The 20,321-nt window shown below is 32.4% G+C and overlaps 1 protein-coding gene across 2 annotated transcripts in view; it reads left to right on the forward strand.

Moving 5' to 3' along the window:
• Positions 1-20,321, forward strand: part of LOC135836063 (ATP-binding cassette subfamily G member 4-like) — a 37,364-nt gene that overhangs the window by 2,101 nt on the left and 14,942 nt on the right. The window lies entirely within an intron of this gene.

A 20,321-nucleotide genomic window follows, 5' to 3' on the forward strand; every position in this document is an offset into this window, starting at 1 on the left:
TTAGGTAGGTAAGGTGCATAGTAGTTAGGTACCTTACCCTCCTCCTACAATGATTATTGCGTTTTATAGTCCTATTAATCACGAGTTAGTGAAGGAATACCTGTGTGCGCTATGCCGAATTGAATTATTTTTTGATAAATTTGTACACATATCAAATCATAAATATGATATTGTAACAAGAGTTTAAATAGTGTTCATAAATATACGAAATGATATTGCGGCGAAATGTTTGTGTTGATGAAAATTGTTTTCAAGATGAGCATTCCTTATCCTTTGATATAGTCTGCTTTCTTTAATCACAGTGCTAAGTAAATTAATTTCAAAAGTTTAGCGATAAGATTGGTTTAAGTAGGTACCTCTAGATAAGTTAATTTACTTTTGTGTGATGTAAAATTACTCGATAATTGTTATAGATTTGAATCGGATTTTAGTCAATATTTGGATTAGACATTCTAGGGTAACTCACTATTAAGGTCTTGCAACAGTTAGGTACCAAAAGTGAGGGAAAAGTTCAAAGTAGGTACTGGGTGTAGCTATATTTTTTAAGAAAGTGGTGTCGAAAAAAAGGTGCAACATTTTATTGAAATTCATTTCTTCAAGTACTCAAGTTCAGATCATTTTTACTTTTTTTTTGCCTGGATGTAATTATTTGCGAAACGGAAATGAAAAGAAAAAGAGACTTTGAAAATATCTCGCCAAAAATTTCATGAAAATTTGTTATTCAAGTACCTAGGAACTACTTTTACCGTCTCGATAGAAAAATTTCAATTACGTAAAAAAAAGATTTTCGAAAAAACTTGCTCCATCCAAATCCACTGTAACCTGTAACCAACATTTCCGTCATCAAAGTCAATTTTTTTATTTTTTCAAAATTTTGTAACTTTGACTTCTGCTGTCTCCGTAAAATTTTGAAACTCTTCTTATGGTGAAAAAATTCATATAGACAGCTAAAAATTACATGTTTCCGTCCACATTCGAAATTCCTCATTAAAAAAAAAACAAAAAACACAGTTTCAGAAAATTCCACCATTTGCGTATCTCAATTCCGATTTTGAAGACGAAATTATTGAAAATTATCAAAGGCTTATCGTCTTTTTTACTGGAAACTTCAAATCTTCTGGAAATGGTGACATTTGGTTTTAGTCAGTCTACAAAACGAAAACTTTTTCTTTTCGTCTTTACTCGTATTTTCATAATTTTGTTTTTGTTTTTGTTTTTTTTTTGAAATTTCGAATCTGTCGGGATATGTATAGGGTTGAGAATTTAGATATTTGTCTGGGATTCGATAGAATAGTGGATTTTGTGTTGGACGCTGGAAAGTAATCAGAGTCGAAATTTCCAGTTTCTTGAATCAATTTTTAAGCATAGGTAGGATTTTGTAAATTTATAAGAAAAATCGAAGTCTATGATGGAAGCTTTAAGTTAGCTGGAAATTTGAAAATTTGTGTTTAGAGTGCGATGTTGGCGTATAGAAAAACATTTTCGTTGAACTTACTTTAAAATTTTTCAACTTTCAAAAATTCACCAAAAATTAAATTGAGTAAATGAGTAAAATTGATTTTGTGTAAGGGGTTTTGAAACATGTTTTTTCTGACGATTAAATTTTTGTTGACATTTGGAGTCCTATCGAATGAAGTATTCCAACTAGCAAACAAAAAATTGTGGACCAAACAAAGTGAAACCAAAAAAGCATTCAAAAATAAATTTTGCTCATTTCCTGTTTTAAAAAAGGAAATTTGTGTTCACTCTTGTTTTTCAATTTCCAAAACGATGTTAAAATTTGCATAAAATCCAAAAATGAAGTTTTTTTTCTCCTGTTTGTGGTTCTGGACTCGTACATAATTCCTTCGAATTTTTCTTTGAAAATTTAATTCGGAATAAATTAATGTTTTTATTGCTAGAATTATTCAAGTAAAATAATTTATACTACAATTACTTGTATTTTAATGATTGCAAGCAATGTATACTTATATGTACTATACCTAGCCCTACTCAGTAAGTACTCATAAGCATTTCATTAGTCGGTTGAATACCCACAAGATGGGTACGAAAAATTTTACAAAAATAGCTAATTTTAACGCGAGCTTCAGATTAATAACCAAATAACCACAACATAAATTGTTTTTTCCTCTCTTTTTAACGGCCATTAATTTAATTTGCTTTCTTAATCTAACCAAATTTTAAGGATACATATAGATGGAAAATGCTCGAGCTTTCAATTCGGAGCAGAAGGGACTTTTGTTCTCTTTTTGAAATAGTATAGTGAAAAAAAATCATTTTTAAATCAGACAATACAATGATATAGCCATGAACTTGGAATGCACTATTTTTAATACATTTCAATTTTTACTTTCGATGAAATGATGATAAAAATTTTAGCGGGGGACAAAAATTAGTTACCTAGGTACCCTGTACGTATTTTTACCTACCTACTTGATTATCTGAATCATCAGTGGTTCATTCATGTCCGCATAATAATGTCAATATAACGGCAACAAACGTGTTTTTCATTCATCATAAAATTTCCCCCTGATAATTGTTCACACGTGTACTGTACTTGCATTTATTTTATTTTTTATTCGTAAGAAATACCCGCAATTCGAGTAAAATAACCGCGATTTTCGTTTATTTTACACACATTATTTTTATTTGATAATTTATTAATACGAGTACACGTAGGTTAGGTACTTAAATCATCGGTTAAAATTTACGTAAATTGGTTAATAGAAGAATGAGATTGAAGTTTGAATAATTGCGAGTTTAAGGAGTACTTACCTCACCTAACCTAACCTTGAATTATTCAATGATTCGGTATACGATTGCTCGATGAATAGATTCAACTATGTATCTGGATAACTGGTTTGCGGTCGTGAGCTGAGTAAATTGCAATTTTGCGGTAATTTTTTCTAGATTATTATGTCTGTGAAGAGGAGCCAGTTTTTTCGCGAACGAACGTATACTAGGCACATTGACTTCAAATTAGTATTATGAACTTTTTTCTCGAAAGTTGACCTTGAAACAACAAATTCGCTGTTTTATTATTACCTATGTGTAGGTATATATTCGTATTTTCGTTCTCGATCGTAAGTAATTACGTAAATTTTTCCGATGGAAAATTGTATACTGTATGAGGACTTACGTATATCCAAGTTCGTCATTTTCTCATCATTAGATTAAATTTCGTCATTCTTTGCTAAGGTATCGTATTAAGATTAGAATGTCTTTTCATCAAATAATGACAATTTCATCTTAGCCTAATGCTTACCTATACGTTTACGGTTGATCTTACGTGTTGTACACGTGTTACCGGTTTTCAGTTTACGAGCTATGCAGTGCGGTTTAAATCCCGTTTTTTTTTTCTCCTGCTCTGTCTATGCGTTTGATTCCTTGCAATTCTACCTAAAGTAATTCCGTTCTGTTTCAAGGTCTCCTACTTGTCAGAATTTTTACGAAATATGCATCATCGTGCAGATGTGCTAAGAAAGGATATCAGTTTCCAATGTCCAGTTTGTATAACATACTTTCAATGTATTATTGGAACTATCATACATAAGAATTCTGAATATTTGTATTTTAGTTCGTTTTTATTTACTTTTGACTGAGAATTTTGTAATTGAAAATTTTTTTTATTTAGTTTAGTAACATTTTTTGTTTTTTTCGACAGCAGAACTAGATTTTTTCCAAGTCATTTCACTTTTTTCGAATCTCCCCTGCAATAGTATAAGTATACTTATTCAAAAAATTAAAACATAAAAAGCAACCCATCTTCAATTGCACTTTTATGATTTCTTGAAGGAAGCGCCAGATTCAGCTAGCAGGGAGGGCAATTTGTTGCCTGTAGGACTTGAGAAATGAAAGGTTGAGATACAGATGTAAAACTCTCAAAATTGAGTGAAACATTTCAGTTTTTATATTTTTTAGGCGACTTATAAGTGGGTAGCTACTTCAAATTTTCCATTTTATCATTTTTTTTTCCTGGAACTCTTTTACTCAAAGTATGGATTTTATACTTTCCATAACCTTCGAGAGCAAAGGCAGGTTAAATGGACTGCGTGTTTAATTTGCAATATTCGTACCTCGTATAAATGCATTCTGCAGTTCGTAGGTATACCTGCATTATGCAGTAAGCAAATCTACACCATACACGAACTATCATCAGGACTTGTGATCGCGAGTTGGACAGGAAAAAAGTAAAAGTAATAATTATTGTAATTATGCATCGTTCATTTGATTCATGTAAATAAACCGCGTGCTGTATAAGTTTCGCATTATTCACAGCGTAATTGATGACGACGTGTTGGAATAGGTACGCTTTTGAAATTTAAGCTGTATACGTATTGGAAATACGAGGAAAATCTAATTTCACTTTTTATCGACTTGTTTATATCGTTTATTGATTTTCGTACTTCGGATAAGTTTGCTTAATCGTCTTCGTCAATAACTATATTTTTTTATAAATCAAGGTTACTATATGTACTATTTCGACCCGAGTACCTGGAGTCTATATTTGAGTATGTTTGACGAGGATCATTTTTACGTCAATTCCATCTGTTTTTTTCCTTATTCAATTCACGAACGTATTTAAATGTTTATTGCCGACTTTAGACGCGTGATCAACTTCGAATTTATATACTCGTATATTTTTTTACCTCTGCAGTACAATATTTCAAACATTTTCGTTATTGTATGTGTGCGGACATCCTTCTGTATTTTTACGATGCCTTAAAGCGACATTCTTTTTTACGGAAATTTAAAGTACATACTTTTACTTTGACATCGATTAGCTACAATGTCAACGAGTTGAATACTCGCTACGTTTAAGGATTATTGAAAAAAATATTCTAGCTTGTATTGATTTGCCTAAAGTAGATGTGGAAGTGTACCCGGGTAATTTGTTTCAATGGTAAACATACATTATTATGCCTTCTCGTACTGCGAATTATGGTTTTGTAATCGTGTCAAGCGAGGTTGGTCACATCAAATGTGATGTGATGAGATGATGTGATGTTTTAGTAACATATTTTACTGCATTTGTTAATTTGTGGTGTTAGATATCGTATCGTAAATGTCACAAGGTAGAAAGCACATTCGTGTTTGTTTATATTATGTACATTGTTAGGATGAGAAAATTATGTAAAATGTTCCTATGTTTGTATTTTACATTGTTTTTTGTGTCTACCTGTTGATGCAATGACTTGAATGGAATATAATTATTTCTGCTGTCTAGAGTCTTTAAACTCTTTAAGCTCAGGTGTTGTTATAGTACTGTGCCTATACTTACTTCTTACAATGTGAATGTTTTTTCCTAATTTACCAATAGTATACCTATCATGATTGGTAAACAGGTGCATTGACCACACCTGTCTATTGTTTTCATTTCGACCTCAAAATCAGATTTTCCAAGTTGAGCAGAAAAAATGAATTGATCTGTCATGTTCCTTGAACTTTTCCCCCTTCCTGTGTTTTTTATGGAAATAACTTTTGGAAGTCAAAAATAGAGGATAATTTTCAGGCACAATACTATAATTTTGGCTATTTTTAACTTTTAAAGATGATTTTTGACGACAAAAATACGTCATTACTCATTGTTAAAGTTTCGCTATTTCATTTTTCGATTTTACGTGAGAGCTCATATGAACAGACAAAAACCGATATTGAAAAACTGCTGTGTAATCGATTAAGTTGGGTCACTAATGAGCACCAATCGAGCTTTTCAAAGTATACTCGCTAAAATTAATTTTTGACAGTTTTGTGGCACTTTTTGAAAATCTGGAATTTCCAACCTACGCCTGGAGACTCCAGAACGAATTGAAACCATCTTCAATCGACTAAGAAATAAATTTTAGCTTTTCAACTTCATCTTTCAAAAATTTTCTAGAGGCTTCAGAACCATTCAAAACGGTTCGAGACTGTTTCCAATAGATTCAGAAAGGGGGAGTTGTTACATTTCAAAATTCAGCTTTGTAGGTTAATTTGGTAAAATTGTGTTTTTTTCACATTTTTTGGCCAAATTTGTTTTTTGAAAATTCAGCAAAATTTGAAAAATGCATGTAAGCAACTGAAATTTGTGATTTCAGAGTTCAGTTCAGTATGAAAGAAATACATATTATTATGAACTTTTTGGAAGCCTAAGGAATGAAAGATTCAGGCAAACAAGGAAGAGCCTCTCAAAAATGACCAGTGATTTTTAAAGGCGGTAGTAAAATAAGTGAAAAATTAGTGATTTTCAGCAATTTTGCTGAAAAGATAGTGAAAAATGAAAAGAAGCGGAAAATCCAATTTTCCACACATAAAAAATATAAAAATCACTGCTAAAAATGAAAAAAATCCTCAAATTTTCATATTTTAAAAAATGCTATTCAGTTTCTTCCCTCTCTTCAACCGTGAAAATTACAAAGCCAAGCCAAAAAAAAATGAAAAAATTGGTGGGAGGGGGGTTGATAATATTTTAGAAGGTAGTGATTTTTTTTTTTGAAAGGTGGGTAGTAAAAAGTGAAATAGTAGTAATTTTCGGTCAACAAATTCCTGTAGACACCCCGCAATCCCACTTGAGGACCTAAGAAATGGAAGATTTGAATGAATAAGTACATACTTAAATCTAGCCTCATGATGGAATATTGCAAAATGAAAATTTCCCCCTATTTAGGGATTTGTCTTTAGTCTAAACCGAGAAGATGAAATGAAAGTGCCAATACACCTATTTTTCAAAAACTATCAATTTTTGTCTCATTGGGGCAAATTCGGGGTATCTTTCTTGAACTTTTGAAAATCATGTTAGGAGAATACTTAATTATGTTATCACCCTTCCTTGATGAAATCTTCAGTTGTTATTAGTCATTATCATTAATAAAAAATTTACTGAATTTTTTTATCAAAAATGTTATGAGTACATAATTTGTTACAAATACTTCACCCAACTTTATTCTTGCTGAAATTGGGTGGAAATCTCGTCCGAAATCCATTAATAAAGTAATTTACATACGTTAACTTATTTGTGTAGTGCAGGTGCCAGGCATGTGCGTAAATGAATAAGTAGGTACTGTACTTACAATTAGTAATATGTTATGTGAAGCAAAACATAAAAAATTCAAGTGCTAGATACCGATGGTTTGTTTACGAGTTTTTAACCATTTAATTAGTAAGTAGTAAGTACACGAAGCTATGCTGTAGCCGGATTAAGTATATTTATTAACGTCATTAAAAATATACCCATGTAAAATCCATGTACCCTGCGGAATGAAATCTACCTCGATTCTAGGTATTTTTTCTTCAATGTAGGTACCTCTACCTACTATTGCAAAAATTATATTTTTAAAGGTACATAGAATTTTTAAAAATTATGTTCATTTGTATATAAATCAGCGCTAAATTTGTTCTTATTCTTGCCCGTTTTGAAGGTCAAGACTGCGCTTCTCTGTAAGTGTTTATTAACATTCTTGTAGGAGTACCTAGATGAAAGAGCTGCTAAAGTTGCGAAGAAAAGCATTATATTTTGATAGCTTACTTATAGACCTAATTACAGTTGAGAAAAACCTTGATCGATGTTGTTTTAAAATAATATTTTTATGAAATGTTGTATGGAAATTCCAAGGCTGGATTATACGTAAACTACCTATTCAGTTGAGTTTTAAGTGAAAAAATTGGTGTAATATCTCCTGCCCTTTAATGTAGAAATAGTGTTCTTCCGTATAAATTGATAAACTCAACCGGTTCGTGAAAGATTTTCTGTGAGAGGTGTTTATATTTACAGGTGTTGAAGTAACACGTGTTGTAATTGTAATCGATAAACATACTGAATACAATGTTGGATTTAAAGGTGGTAATGCATGGATTGATGTTGCTGTAGGTATATACTTTTCCGAAAAGCAAAACCAGTGGAATAGAGAACATCGAAGTTGTTTCTTGCTGCAGGATAAATTGAGCAATTATCACGAACAATAAGGAAACACCATTGAAATTTTAATAAACAGAAGTTGAATTCAGTGAAGAAATCACAAAAATTTCCGTGGTAGAAGACAATAAACTGAAAATGAAGTTGTGAGATTAAAAAAAATGGATTCCATTCTCAGTTTAGGAAGAATGATTCTTTTAAAAAATGATTTCTTTATTGTTATTTTCTTTCGATTTTGGAAATTTTCTTAGCAAATGAATTTCCTATAAGTGCAGTATAAATGGTGAAATATTCGATTATTTTTTTTATTCGAAAAAATTGGTTCAGGTGTACCTGTTTCTTATCAAGGCAAATTCTTCAAAGAATTCGATAATGAGACCTAGTTTTAAAATGTTTTCAAATTCATGTACATATGTACACGAGCTGAAGCATGGCATTCGAATTTATCTGTATCTTTTCTCGCTCCGCATCTATCAGACTGCTGAACAAAAAACAAACCATTCAAAGTTCATGTATCGGGCTTGGCTTATACTTCATCTCAGCGTTTAATTTTTTAATCAGAGAGGTGAAGATTGTAATGAGGGCAATGGAACATAACGTTCATGTAGGTACAAGAAACTATCGATGATGTCATGGTTAGATTTATAACATATAATTATTCTTATACTCATAGATAGGTCTGAGGTACTGCAGTTGCTAGTTGCTACATAGTTGTAATTCCACGTTTTTTCTTCTAAATCGGCGATAGAAAAGATGCCTACGACAACACGAAAGATTCTGTTTTAAAAAAAATCGGTATATGCGGTAATTTTTGAAAAAAAAAAAGTCGATAGATAAAATACTCAGTGATAGTTATTTGAAATGATTCAGTGAAATACTACATATTAACAATTGATAACTAGATTTAAGCAAAGACATAGTAAACGAGTTTAGTAAAAGGCATCTACAGCTGGACGTTGAATGTAAAAGTACCTACCTACCTATTAGCCAACTTGCTGCTATTGCTACTGATTGTCGTGCACATTTCATATTAGATAACAAGTAAATGGGTGAACTTACATACTAATCGTGCTTTCTGCGGGGTTCAGTTTTCTAGTTTTTTTCCTCTTTTTTTGATAGCCATTAAGAAAAATTAGAATTTAAATGAAATTTTATACGATAAAATCTAAAAATCTACGTAAGTTGGTTAATTGAGGTCAAGTTTAACGTAACAGGTCCCGGAAAATACAAGTTACTTATACTTACATGTCATGGTCCAGGGAGTTGGCCAAAATTGCGATGAACTTTCGTTAATTAGTTTGTCAATATTAGCTTCTGTTGATAGGACGCCTATTTTAACGCGGAAGGTGTACGAAACCTGTTACGAGTGTCTTGCAAAATGGAAAAAATTCGGCCACTAAATGCATAACACGATGAGGCACCTATGGTGTTGAAGAATATTCTACCTATAAATGATACCTTTCTATTATTATTACATTACGTGCTTAATGAAAAGGTATGAAAAATAATGCCAAAGAGGAGCTTGTTATAGTTGAGAATTCGGTTTGAGTAAGCATCACGATGAATATAATATTATTGCGAAATCATGTGTGTGTAATTTTTTTCGGTTTAAATTCTGATCTGTCATTACTCAGATGAAGAGATACAGATACAGAAAGCGTTGAAGTACAGGTACTAGTATGTAGTATGAAGAGAGGTGCAGAGGATTATGATTGAAAATCATTTGTTACGAAAATAAGTTTTGCTGAAAGAACAAAAAATTGTCGAAAAGTTACTATTTTTTAAAGCTAAGCTAAAAATTTCAATTTCGAGGTCAAAATGAAAATAACCGTTATTTTTGGGTTCAGCATGGAATTCTAACTCATTTTGATAGATTACAAGGATAATTTTTGTTGCGATTAGGAAAATTTATGTACAGTTTTTTATTTTTGGCATCAAAAGTTGAAATCATTATCATTTTTGAATTCCGCGCGAAATTTGATCATATTTTGATGAGTCGGAAGTGTATTTTATTTCAAATACCTAGTTCAAAAATTTTTGAAAACTAATAAAATCCACTCAAAAAATACTGCAAAAAATTTGAACGTCCCAAGTTAATATTTGCCTCTCTTCTTTTCTTCTCCTCTCTTCACAACATCTCACAATTCCAGAAATTTTACTGATCCAAATTTTGAAAAAACTAAAAATAACGGATTTTATGCTTGAGCATTTTCTTTTCAATTCTATCCTTTTTGTAATGGGATGACTAAAAAATTGGATTTTTTAGCACTTTTTCAAAGGAGGAGTCCCGATAAGGCCATTTTTTGGCCCCAGACAGTTGTCGACGAGACCACTCTTAAAATGTTGTAATAAATCTCCAAAACACTGCAGAAATACATTACACGCAAATTTTTTTAATTGATTAAGAAATACACCGAACGTTTCGGCAAAACTTCTACTTCTTGTATAAATATTCAAAATACGAATCCGTGGTTAGTTAACCTAAAATGTCCATTTTTGGGCTCCAGGGGTTCCCAAAGTTGTGGATTACAGAAAAAATTTTAGGAACCATATTATTTTCAAAACCTTTTTTAGCGTAAAATATCTGTTTGAACCCGATAAACGTTATGCGATGTGATTTTCCTTTTTTCGACCCTCGGGGGCAGTAATGAGGGGGGGTTATTTTTGAAAAATGTTGGACCCATAATTTTGATCCTACCCCTTTGAACCCCGCTAAAAAGCTTTTTACAGTTTATTAGTATCTAAAAGGGCTTTCATCCTACCAAATTTTGAGCTCAATAAAATTTTCCGCTAGTACTCAAAAATCCGCGATTTTCCAATTTTTCGTAATTTCGATATTTTGGTAACTCCTGGAAAACTAGAAATCTGCGATTTGCGCCAAATGTAACGTTTTGAGGTATATATTCAATTATCCACAAGAAAAGTTTAGTTAAGCTTCCTTTATGTTCGTGATTTTGAACACTTTTTTTTAGAGCCCCCCCCCCCACTTTAGGCACCCCTAAAAAAGGCGTTTGTGCATATTTTTTCAAATAAATTGAAGAATTTGCATTTGAAACACACTAGCAAGTGCTCGATAATTTTTCATATGATTTTTCGTGTAACTTTCAAAATTCAGCTTTTTTGGGTCAAATTCCGGAATTTTACTTCGTTGAAATCATGAAAACGTGATTTTAACGTTTTTTCAAAGAGAAAAATTTCAAAACTACTCTGTTAGGTATAGTAAGTAGGTACCTACCATGCTTAGTAAAACCTATTTTTTCAAAATCGTTTTAAACTACGTAAACTAGATAGAATTTCCTTCCTTATTCCCTTCCCTACCCATGTGGATCGTTCCGTATACAATGTTCGGAGTGGCGGATCACGGTTCTATCCCTTAGAAAACGTGACGGTTTTAATTGGCGAGTATTTCTATTTCCTTCGTCTTACAAATTGTTTTTGTCTAATGCAATTTCCATTGAATGCAAATTTTCATGTGCCATATTCGAACGTTACAACTCGACGCGACCAAAGTATACTCGTAGTTGATTGACTTGAGGAATAAACTAACACATGGCATTAATTATAAGTTGGTACTCTACGAATCAGACTAGTGAACACGAGAATTTTATTAATGGCGTGCTATGTTTCGGAGAAACCTGCGGTGCAGTATTTGTATTCGTATGAATTATAATTGATTCTGTACCTTGACCAGTATGTCTGTATTATTTGGTGACATGTTTATCAACTTGATAAATGTGACCTATTGACTCGTGTATATCTTCGCTAATGTCTTGACAAAATTTTCCTTTCGCGAATTATTTCGTAATTACATTTTTTTGGGAAAGGGAAGAAGACTGTTTTATTTTTTACGAATAATGCAGCTTGCACATTAGCGAAAAGGACTAGGCATCTGATATCGTGCTGGAATTAAGTGCAGAAAACAAGATCGTAAAAGTTGTCTATTGGCGCGCATCTTTCAACATTTTACTTTGATAACTGTTTAAGTAGGTTGGACGGCGTGTAGGAAAACCAGTGGTTACTAAGTTGGCGAATTTATGTAAAATTTTCTTCATTGAAATTGATTGATGCAGATTGCACATACTCACCTATAAATAAACTACCAATAAGCTACTCGACTTGATGAATCGATGAGGAACTGCTGTGAATTGTTTGTTGCTTCAACGAAGGTGTAGATGGAATTTTTTTAATAGTATGTTTTCACGAAATGGTATTCGGCAAATTTGTAAGTATTAAACGAATTGGAGGAAAAAAGTAATTACTTACCTAGGTTATTTTTTTTCTCTTCGGTTATCTAACAAACTGGTTGCATCTACCTACCTAGTATTCATATCTATACCAAGTATAAGTATTTGTGTAAGAAATCGACTTCAGTCTGGACTTCAAAAAATACTACTTGTACCCGCTAAGTATTTCAGAACATACCGCTTATATCACAAAATGCGAATACGAGCACAAATCTTAGCCTAGGTATATGGTAAATTTTATCCAAACTTGGATCACGCTGCAGGGAGGGTTTAACTGGCGATGAATGGCGTTGAGTTTAATATTTCAGGAAGTGCTCGAGTGCATCGAAATGCATAAATTAACCCGATCGGCTTGAGGTGTAGCATATGGTGAGAAAAAATGTTCCCTGATATCTTTGAGGATTTTTTTTTTGGAATCGATGATCTAGTTTTGAATGTTTTATTTGAAAAAATGGCCTACAAACGATCGTTATGTAAGAAAGGTGATGAGAGTCTTTCTCTGAAGCGTGCCTAGTTCGCCTGTTCGGCTATTAAACCATATAAAGCTACCGATAGTTGCAAAACTGGATATCTAATTAAAATTTAATTTATCAATTCGTAAACCATCGTGTACACAGCACGTAAAACGGTTATATTTACCTTATTAATAAATAGGTCAAATATTCGGTGTAATATTTGTACGTATTATTTATCATCATCCCGCGAATTATCCGGCCATACTATACTTGGCAGAGTTTTAGGTGCACACGTCGTCGTCGCGCGTCGCGTCTTTACACCTGAAGCGATTTGGCAGAATTTACCTTGTTGCATATTGTTTATGGTTCTGTGAAAACTGGATGGTCATCGTGTCTTCATAAACGCCTAGCATCGAGTTACCAATGAACTCGCCGATCAATTAGTTGCTCGGTGAATTTCTGCGAATTACGAGTACAGGGATCCGGCCGGCGATGACGTCATGTTCGAGTGTTTTCTCCTATATGTTGCGGTTGCAACATTGTTGAGAATATTGAACTTGAAATTTTCCGCTGTTGTGGGTACTTATAATTTTTTATTATTAGGTACGTAGATTTTATTTGTGCATTTGGACGATTGTCGTTTAGGTAGGTACGTAGTTTGAATTAATTGTTTCTTTTCAAATGTTTTCGAGTTAAATTTTACTGATGATTATCAACTCGGAGAGTTGTTATGCTCGGCTGGTTGAAAAGTTATAAACACAAGTACTTCAAACTACCAGTACATTTTTTCGTTGTAACTTTTGAGCTCGCGCTCCCGCAATTTTGCAATTACAACCTAAAACAGTATAGAGGATACCTATAATACTTGAGGAACTAAAGTTAAATTTTGTCCTCTTCAGAGTGATGATTTCTGGAGAAAGAAAACTCCCTAAAGGCTTCAAAAAAGTCAAATTGTGATTCTTTTCGAATCGGATGATATATGTATATCTTGCTGAAAAATTCGCTCTTTATGTAATATGTAGGTACCTTCTTTAAGAATTTGGCTTTTCCCCATTTTCTGGAATTTATTGGTCAAAAATTCCCTTTTGAACTTACATTCCTGGAATTTCCCGGTTACCACTTGGAAACTGTCGAGATGGTTCCCAATAAGCATCGATCTGAGTTATCGCTGCTAAAGTTCATTTTTGGCCTTTCCAGACTGATTTGAAATTTCTAAAGCAAATTGAAAAATCGCCGGAGGCTTCAGAATGCCCCAAAATTAGTAGTTGTTAATGAGTGGCAGTTGAATTGCAGGAAGTAGGTATTCATTCACATTGGTTCTTTTTGCTCAAAAATTTGTATTTTTGATGATAAAGTTCAAAAATCGCACTCGAAACACCTCTCATTGAATTTTTAAAATTTTCAAAAATTCCTCAAAAATCCAAAAATGGACTTTAGCGCCTGAAATTTTGGTTATTAGTAGGTACATATTACGGAGTGGGGGTTTAAAACAAGCTCTTTGGATCTGACCAGATTTCGTTCAAATTAGGCAGTGCTACATAGTTCAAAGAGTTCACTTGTAAGAAAAAAATGGGGAGGGGGGCGGACACGAAATTCTAGAACATGGCATTTTTCACCGATAAAGTGTAATTTTTTCCTGGGAAGCTTGTTTTTTTGAATATTTTCAAATTCAGCACTGAGAATTATTTATAGTGTTGAAAATTTAGATTTTTATAAAAAGCTCAACTTTCAACGAAAAAGTTTGGAAGTATTGATTGGAAGAAATCGATAATGAGAAAAAAATTAATCCACTTTCGCATTTCTCTTTTAAGGGGAAAATTGATGTGATTTCTGAATTGATAGATAGGGTGACATGACTCCATAAAAATATAATTTGCTGAGCAATACTTATAGGAGAACCCAGTGCTTGGGACACCTTGTATAAATGTGATGTGCTCTGACCAAAGGGACCTAGTGTGCGAAAAAAAAAATTGAGAAAAACGCGTTTAAAGTTTTACTACTGTGAATACACGTTTAGATCCACTCTTAAGTCAAAACTCATTTTTTGACGCACTAGGTCCCTTTGGTCAGAGCACATCACAAATCCTGAAATCTGTTTTCATTGTGTTGTGTGTGGAGATTCGTGTAGGTAAGTACATAATTCAAGTTTGTTTATTTTGACTGAAGTAGGTAGAGGTAGGTATTATTTTTATTTTTCGTCGAATTTGAAAAGTGTGAATTGAATCTGAAATAATTTTCAACTTTACGAGTGTCTAATTCTAATTGTTCAATCGGTATTCATGTAGTGTTCTTCAAACGATTACAAAATCTGAACGACGTTCATTCGATTGTTTTTTTTTTACAATTCTACATTACGAGCATCATGTAGAAGTGTTTATTGCTGACCAAGACCCCGACGTCTAGCACGCAAAATTTCCTGCCAATTGGATAGTTCAAGTAGTATTTTTCTGGGAAGCTTTGCATCGTCATAATTCTTTTCAAGACGAAAAACTACTTACAGGGATATTTTCTTCACTCGAGTCCCCTGATTCTAATACAAAATTCGCTGTGCACGATTTTTCGTTTTCTCTAGGTAGAGTAGATGTACCTATCTATCATTTTTAGTGTCGGTATTGGAAATTCATCTTCTATACGAAATCCTACACCATTTCGCGAACAGATTTTAGTATCACATCGTACTTGAGTTGGGTTTCGAAAATTTTTAGGTTAGGTATTCAGTACATCATCTTGTAACATAATATGAGATGCTGAGATGTAAGTAGGTGTGGATTCTGTGTAGTAAGTAGGTATCTATTTGACGCCATTATAGTACAATTTAGAAGATACCTACGTCAGAATTCTTCCATCTTCAGTCGCGAATATTTTAGCGCAGTCAAGTTACGCCTGAAGCTATATAAACTAATTTTTTCAATAGATATAAAATCGAGCTTACTTTTTAATGAAGTATCTATGCATGACTAACCTGAACGAGTCAATAGACGAATTGCCTTATTACTTCAACGCAAACACTACACCTATATGTATGATACATATAATTAACAATATGTGTACCTAAACGTGATGGCATTATGATATACATTTATGTAGTATGAAGCCAAAGGATATATCTATACCTAAGTTTAAGTTTTTAGAAAAATTGCAAATAAGCGTGCGTCATTCATCGCATCAGGTTCCTGGACTACCTAACTCGTATTTAAGGATGTGGATCTAACTATGTACTATTTACTGAATATCGTATAATGAAGTGTTATTCGGGGGGGGGGGGGAGAGAGAAGTATTACAAAATCTTTGGGGTGTTTTGTACATTGAAAATTTTTCATAATACATACCTATTCAATTTTTCTTGTAATTTTTTTCAAAAACGTATCATTTTTTCGTTCTATAGTAAACTGAATAAATTATGAAATACGTTTATGCATCTGGATAGTTATTTGTAATACCATAAATATAAATATAGAGTAAGCTATTTTATTCAAGGGTACACATTCGTATAACCTTCCGGTTAACTTCATCACATTCTGAATGCGCTAATATGGTCCTATGCTACTTAAAGTCACATCTAGTGTTTCCCATAAACGTCTACTTGTTAAGTTTAAATGAATAGATAGATCTTTGAACAGTTTTCTCAACGAACGTTTACTATTCTCGAATATTTTCGTATAGTTGGGAGAGATTAATTTTTTTCATAAACGTTCGGCGCTCACGTGTGTTGTTTCAGTGGTACATAAAAGTGTGTTATGTCACTATAGATGCGATTCCTATGGAATGTTTTATAATTAGAATCTGCTGGCGTCCTACTATCGCAATACCTTCGAACTAGTTTTTTTTTCATTTCGTGCGGTTTTGTGTACGCACGCTTGATTCGACAATCGAGGTCCATGTAATTGTTTTAATTCAAATTTTCAAGTTGAAATGAAATTTATACCTACTAGGTAAAATGTAGTAGGAAGGTCTCCTAACGAAAAATTACATATCGTCAGGTAGGTATTTTGAAACTGATAGCATGTACTTATGGAATTGAGTTACTAAGAATTTTTCAATGTGGTTGTTGCCACTTGGATACTTACGTCAATTATTAAACCAGCTGTAGCAAGCAAGTGTTTTCGAATGATAATTTCGTAAAATGATTCATGCCTATTATCATTTGAACTATTGGACCTAAATGGATGGAACTTGTTATTGATTTCTGAAGTAACGAATGTTCTCGATAGGTATACGTCTCTTTATTTGGATGGAAAATTTTCTTTGTCAGTATTTTTTTGACTATTTAAAAAAAAATAAATTAAGTAGATATTTACTTGTCTACTTATTACATTAAAATACTTTTCTTTATGGAAATTATTTCACCCTAACGTCAGCAGTGACGTCAGAGGATTCTCCAATCTAACTGTAAGATAAAAAGACGATGAGGTGAGTAAAAAATTAATTTCAAGCTGCATTTTGTGACGATAATGGGAATTGACAGTGTTTGGAAATTGACGCAAGATATACACGTATGTGATGGTTTTTTACTCGGTAAACATGAAATCCAATTGAGTCACATAATGATTTCAAATTACATAGTTGTTCTGGAAATTTATTCATTTGGTATGTTTTTTTGTAACTACAATTTTTTTAGACCGATGAGGCTAGCAGAGCATAACAAAAATCTAAAATGCAAGGGAAATTTTCAAGTGCTGAATTTCTTTTTTTTTTTTTTTTGATTTTCAGAGAGTTTTTAAATACATATTGTTTTTAATTTAGGATTTTTTCCACGAGATAAAAATCGAATGTTTGAAAGTAAGGATTTTGGCTAAACATATTTGCTAGTGGTTTTCGGTTTTTTTAAATTCAAGCAAATCCTGGATCTTCCATGCTTTTAAAAAATGTCTCGAAGTAACAAATGAACCTCTCGATCAGTTCGTCGCCGATTTTGAGGGATTTTAAAGTTTTTCTAAACAATCAAAAACTGCATAAATTGGTGAAAAAAATCAAACATCCTATCCTGTTATTATTTCAAATAACCACATTTCTGATCATATCTAAAGATTGAACCATTTAGATGCTCAATTTTTGACATGCATATATGTAAGTGGAGATGGCAATAAGTTATTTTTTAAAGAGTTCAATTTTACGAAGAAATTCCTTAAAACTCCAAAGTAATTCTGTACTCCAGAGCCAAAAGAGCTTTCCAATGATGTGAAAATCGAAAAATTGAAAAAAATGGACTTCCGAAAATCTTTTCAAGAGGTCGTAGTTACGTTTATAAAAAAAAATCATGTATGTATGTATGTACTTGTACTATCATTATTGTTATTCATTGTGACCAACCAAAATATTCAACACTAATTTTTTTTTGGAATTACTCGATATTTCTCTGCATGCTGTATATGTAGATGTACTTACCTACTTATCTATTTTTATTCGCAAAACATGAGAATTTTTTCCTTATTTTTTCTGTACGTATTCCATTATTAATCATGTAGATAGGTACTTGATACGTAAATAACAATTACGTATTATTAGACGAGGTAATTTTCAAAATTCAAAACTGTAAATTAAATATTCGTTTGGGTGTGCGAATTAAATTTTTCTTATCAAATAAATAAGTACACAGGTCTACTAACATATAATGTGTAGGTACTTATATGTATGTAGAGTTCCTAAAATCAGACAAGCTGTCAAAAAAAACATTTAATTTCTCTAAATACGTATAATTTGAAAATAGTGATAAAAATGCCCACCCATTGGTTAGTTTGTATCGTTAGCAATCTATGAGCAATATCTATACCTACCTGATAAACACAAAAGAACTACGTATTACGAAGTTGTCGAATAAACATGTAGTGATTATACGCGTGATTATGATTTAGTTAAAGCTTGTGAATATTATCATTTATGCCGTTCATTTAAGGTAATTAACCTCTTGACGTACTAGGTTCCTGAATCGATAGTAAGTTATCAGGTCATTTCGTTTAGGTTTTAAATAAGTACGTGTACGAGTGCGTTTTTTTTCCTTTTCTTTTTGATGTAGGTACTGTTGTGCAAGCCTAGGAGATAGCGATTAGTGATTATGATTTCTCTGACTTGGTTATTTACTTAATTATAGGATTTCGCTGAAAATGAAAATTATTACGTGTGTTATCACCAGATTACCACGTCTATGAACTACATCATGTTGTAGTTGTTTGAAGAATACTGATTGATTTGGATTCGTATGTATTGAAACAAAAAACTCTTGTTTGAATAGGGTAGGTGATGGTGAGCCTTGCTCAAATTCGTGGTTCTCTACGAAAGATTGGTTCCTTAAGTTTATGGAAAATTAATGTGCTTGTAGTGGTATATGTAGTTGCTGTTCTAGGCGAATAGGATATTTTGTGGAGAAAAATCTCCTATAAACTAAGTATATGGAAAGATAAACATTGAAAACTAGTCGAATGGAAATCCCCTACATTCGTAGAATTGATATAATATATGTTACAATAAATTCCGATAAAATGATACCCAGACTCATCAGTCATCACCTTATTGACCTTTTATTTGCATTTGAAAGATGGTTTGGTCTAAAAATTCTCAAATATCGTCGTGCGTGATAATGGATTAAGCTGAAGCACTTTAATGCGAGGAAACTCAAATTTCCAAAGTTTCGCTTCACCCAGTTGGAAAATATGCTTACATTAGGTTAAATTATTCCAGCAACGGAACTCGTTCTATTTGACTAAATATACCTGTTGTTATGGTAATCTAGGTAAAGGTTAATAATGAGCAGATTAGTGGAGGTTATTAACTAGGTACCTATAAGTTTAATTACATTTTTGATTGTTCCATAATCTCGTGTTAACAGCAGGTGAATCGTAGACGTTTATCGTTTTGTAATGACCCAAATGAGCGCCATGTATTCGTGTCGTCTTATTGGCGAGAACTCTCGCGAGTTGAGATTTTAATCTTTCATCGTTGTGATTTACGAGATTTATTTAAGCGAATTTGTATTTTAAAAAAGTGCAATGTACATAATGTACGTTTAGTGACGTAATCGAACCGGTGTGGATTTTGATAACGAATCAACTAGTTGAATGACCGTAATAATTACTCCAAGTAAATCAGCATTAAAAATAAATCCCATATCTTGTTAAATGAGCATTCGCGTGTAGGTACCTAAATCTATGTGTTTCTTTTTCTTTGATACGAACATGTGTAATTACATTGCTCGAGTAAAGGTCAGTTTTATTTGAGAAGTTGGTATCATTAAAATGTTGGTATTCGAAGAAGTTATTGCAATTTTTTCGACATCGTAATTCTTAAGACGTTTATCTTTGTAATATTTAGAAGAAAAAAATATGGAATCGTTGAACACGCTGAGCAAGCATATTAGTGAAGTCGAGGTAGGGATCCTAGGTAAGATACATGTGCTTTGTATGACGTAATGATGTAAATAACTCGTATTGACGTCCGACGACCAAAGGTCAAATGTAAATTTTTTATTTGAAAAAAAATAGTCTTGAAATTTTTAAAAAAAGTAAAAAAAGGTAGTGACGTTAGACGTAAACCTTACCTTACATTTCATACCCTCATCCCCCCGCCAAATTTTTTTTTGATGAATTCGTGTACATATGTATAGTAGGTTAGGTACATGTACTTGTATACCTTCTTTTCTTAATTTGAGGTGATATACCTATGCATCATAAATAAATACAATTTTTACGCAATGTAATTATCTTACAACACGCGAGTGATTTATTATTTTCATACATA

The sequence above is a fragment of the Planococcus citri genome, chromosome 2 (genome assembly GCF_950023065.1).
Source record: "Planococcus citri chromosome 2, ihPlaCitr1.1, whole genome shotgun sequence".
NCBI classification, from domain to species: domain Eukaryota; kingdom Metazoa; phylum Arthropoda; class Insecta; order Hemiptera; family Pseudococcidae; genus Planococcus; species Planococcus citri.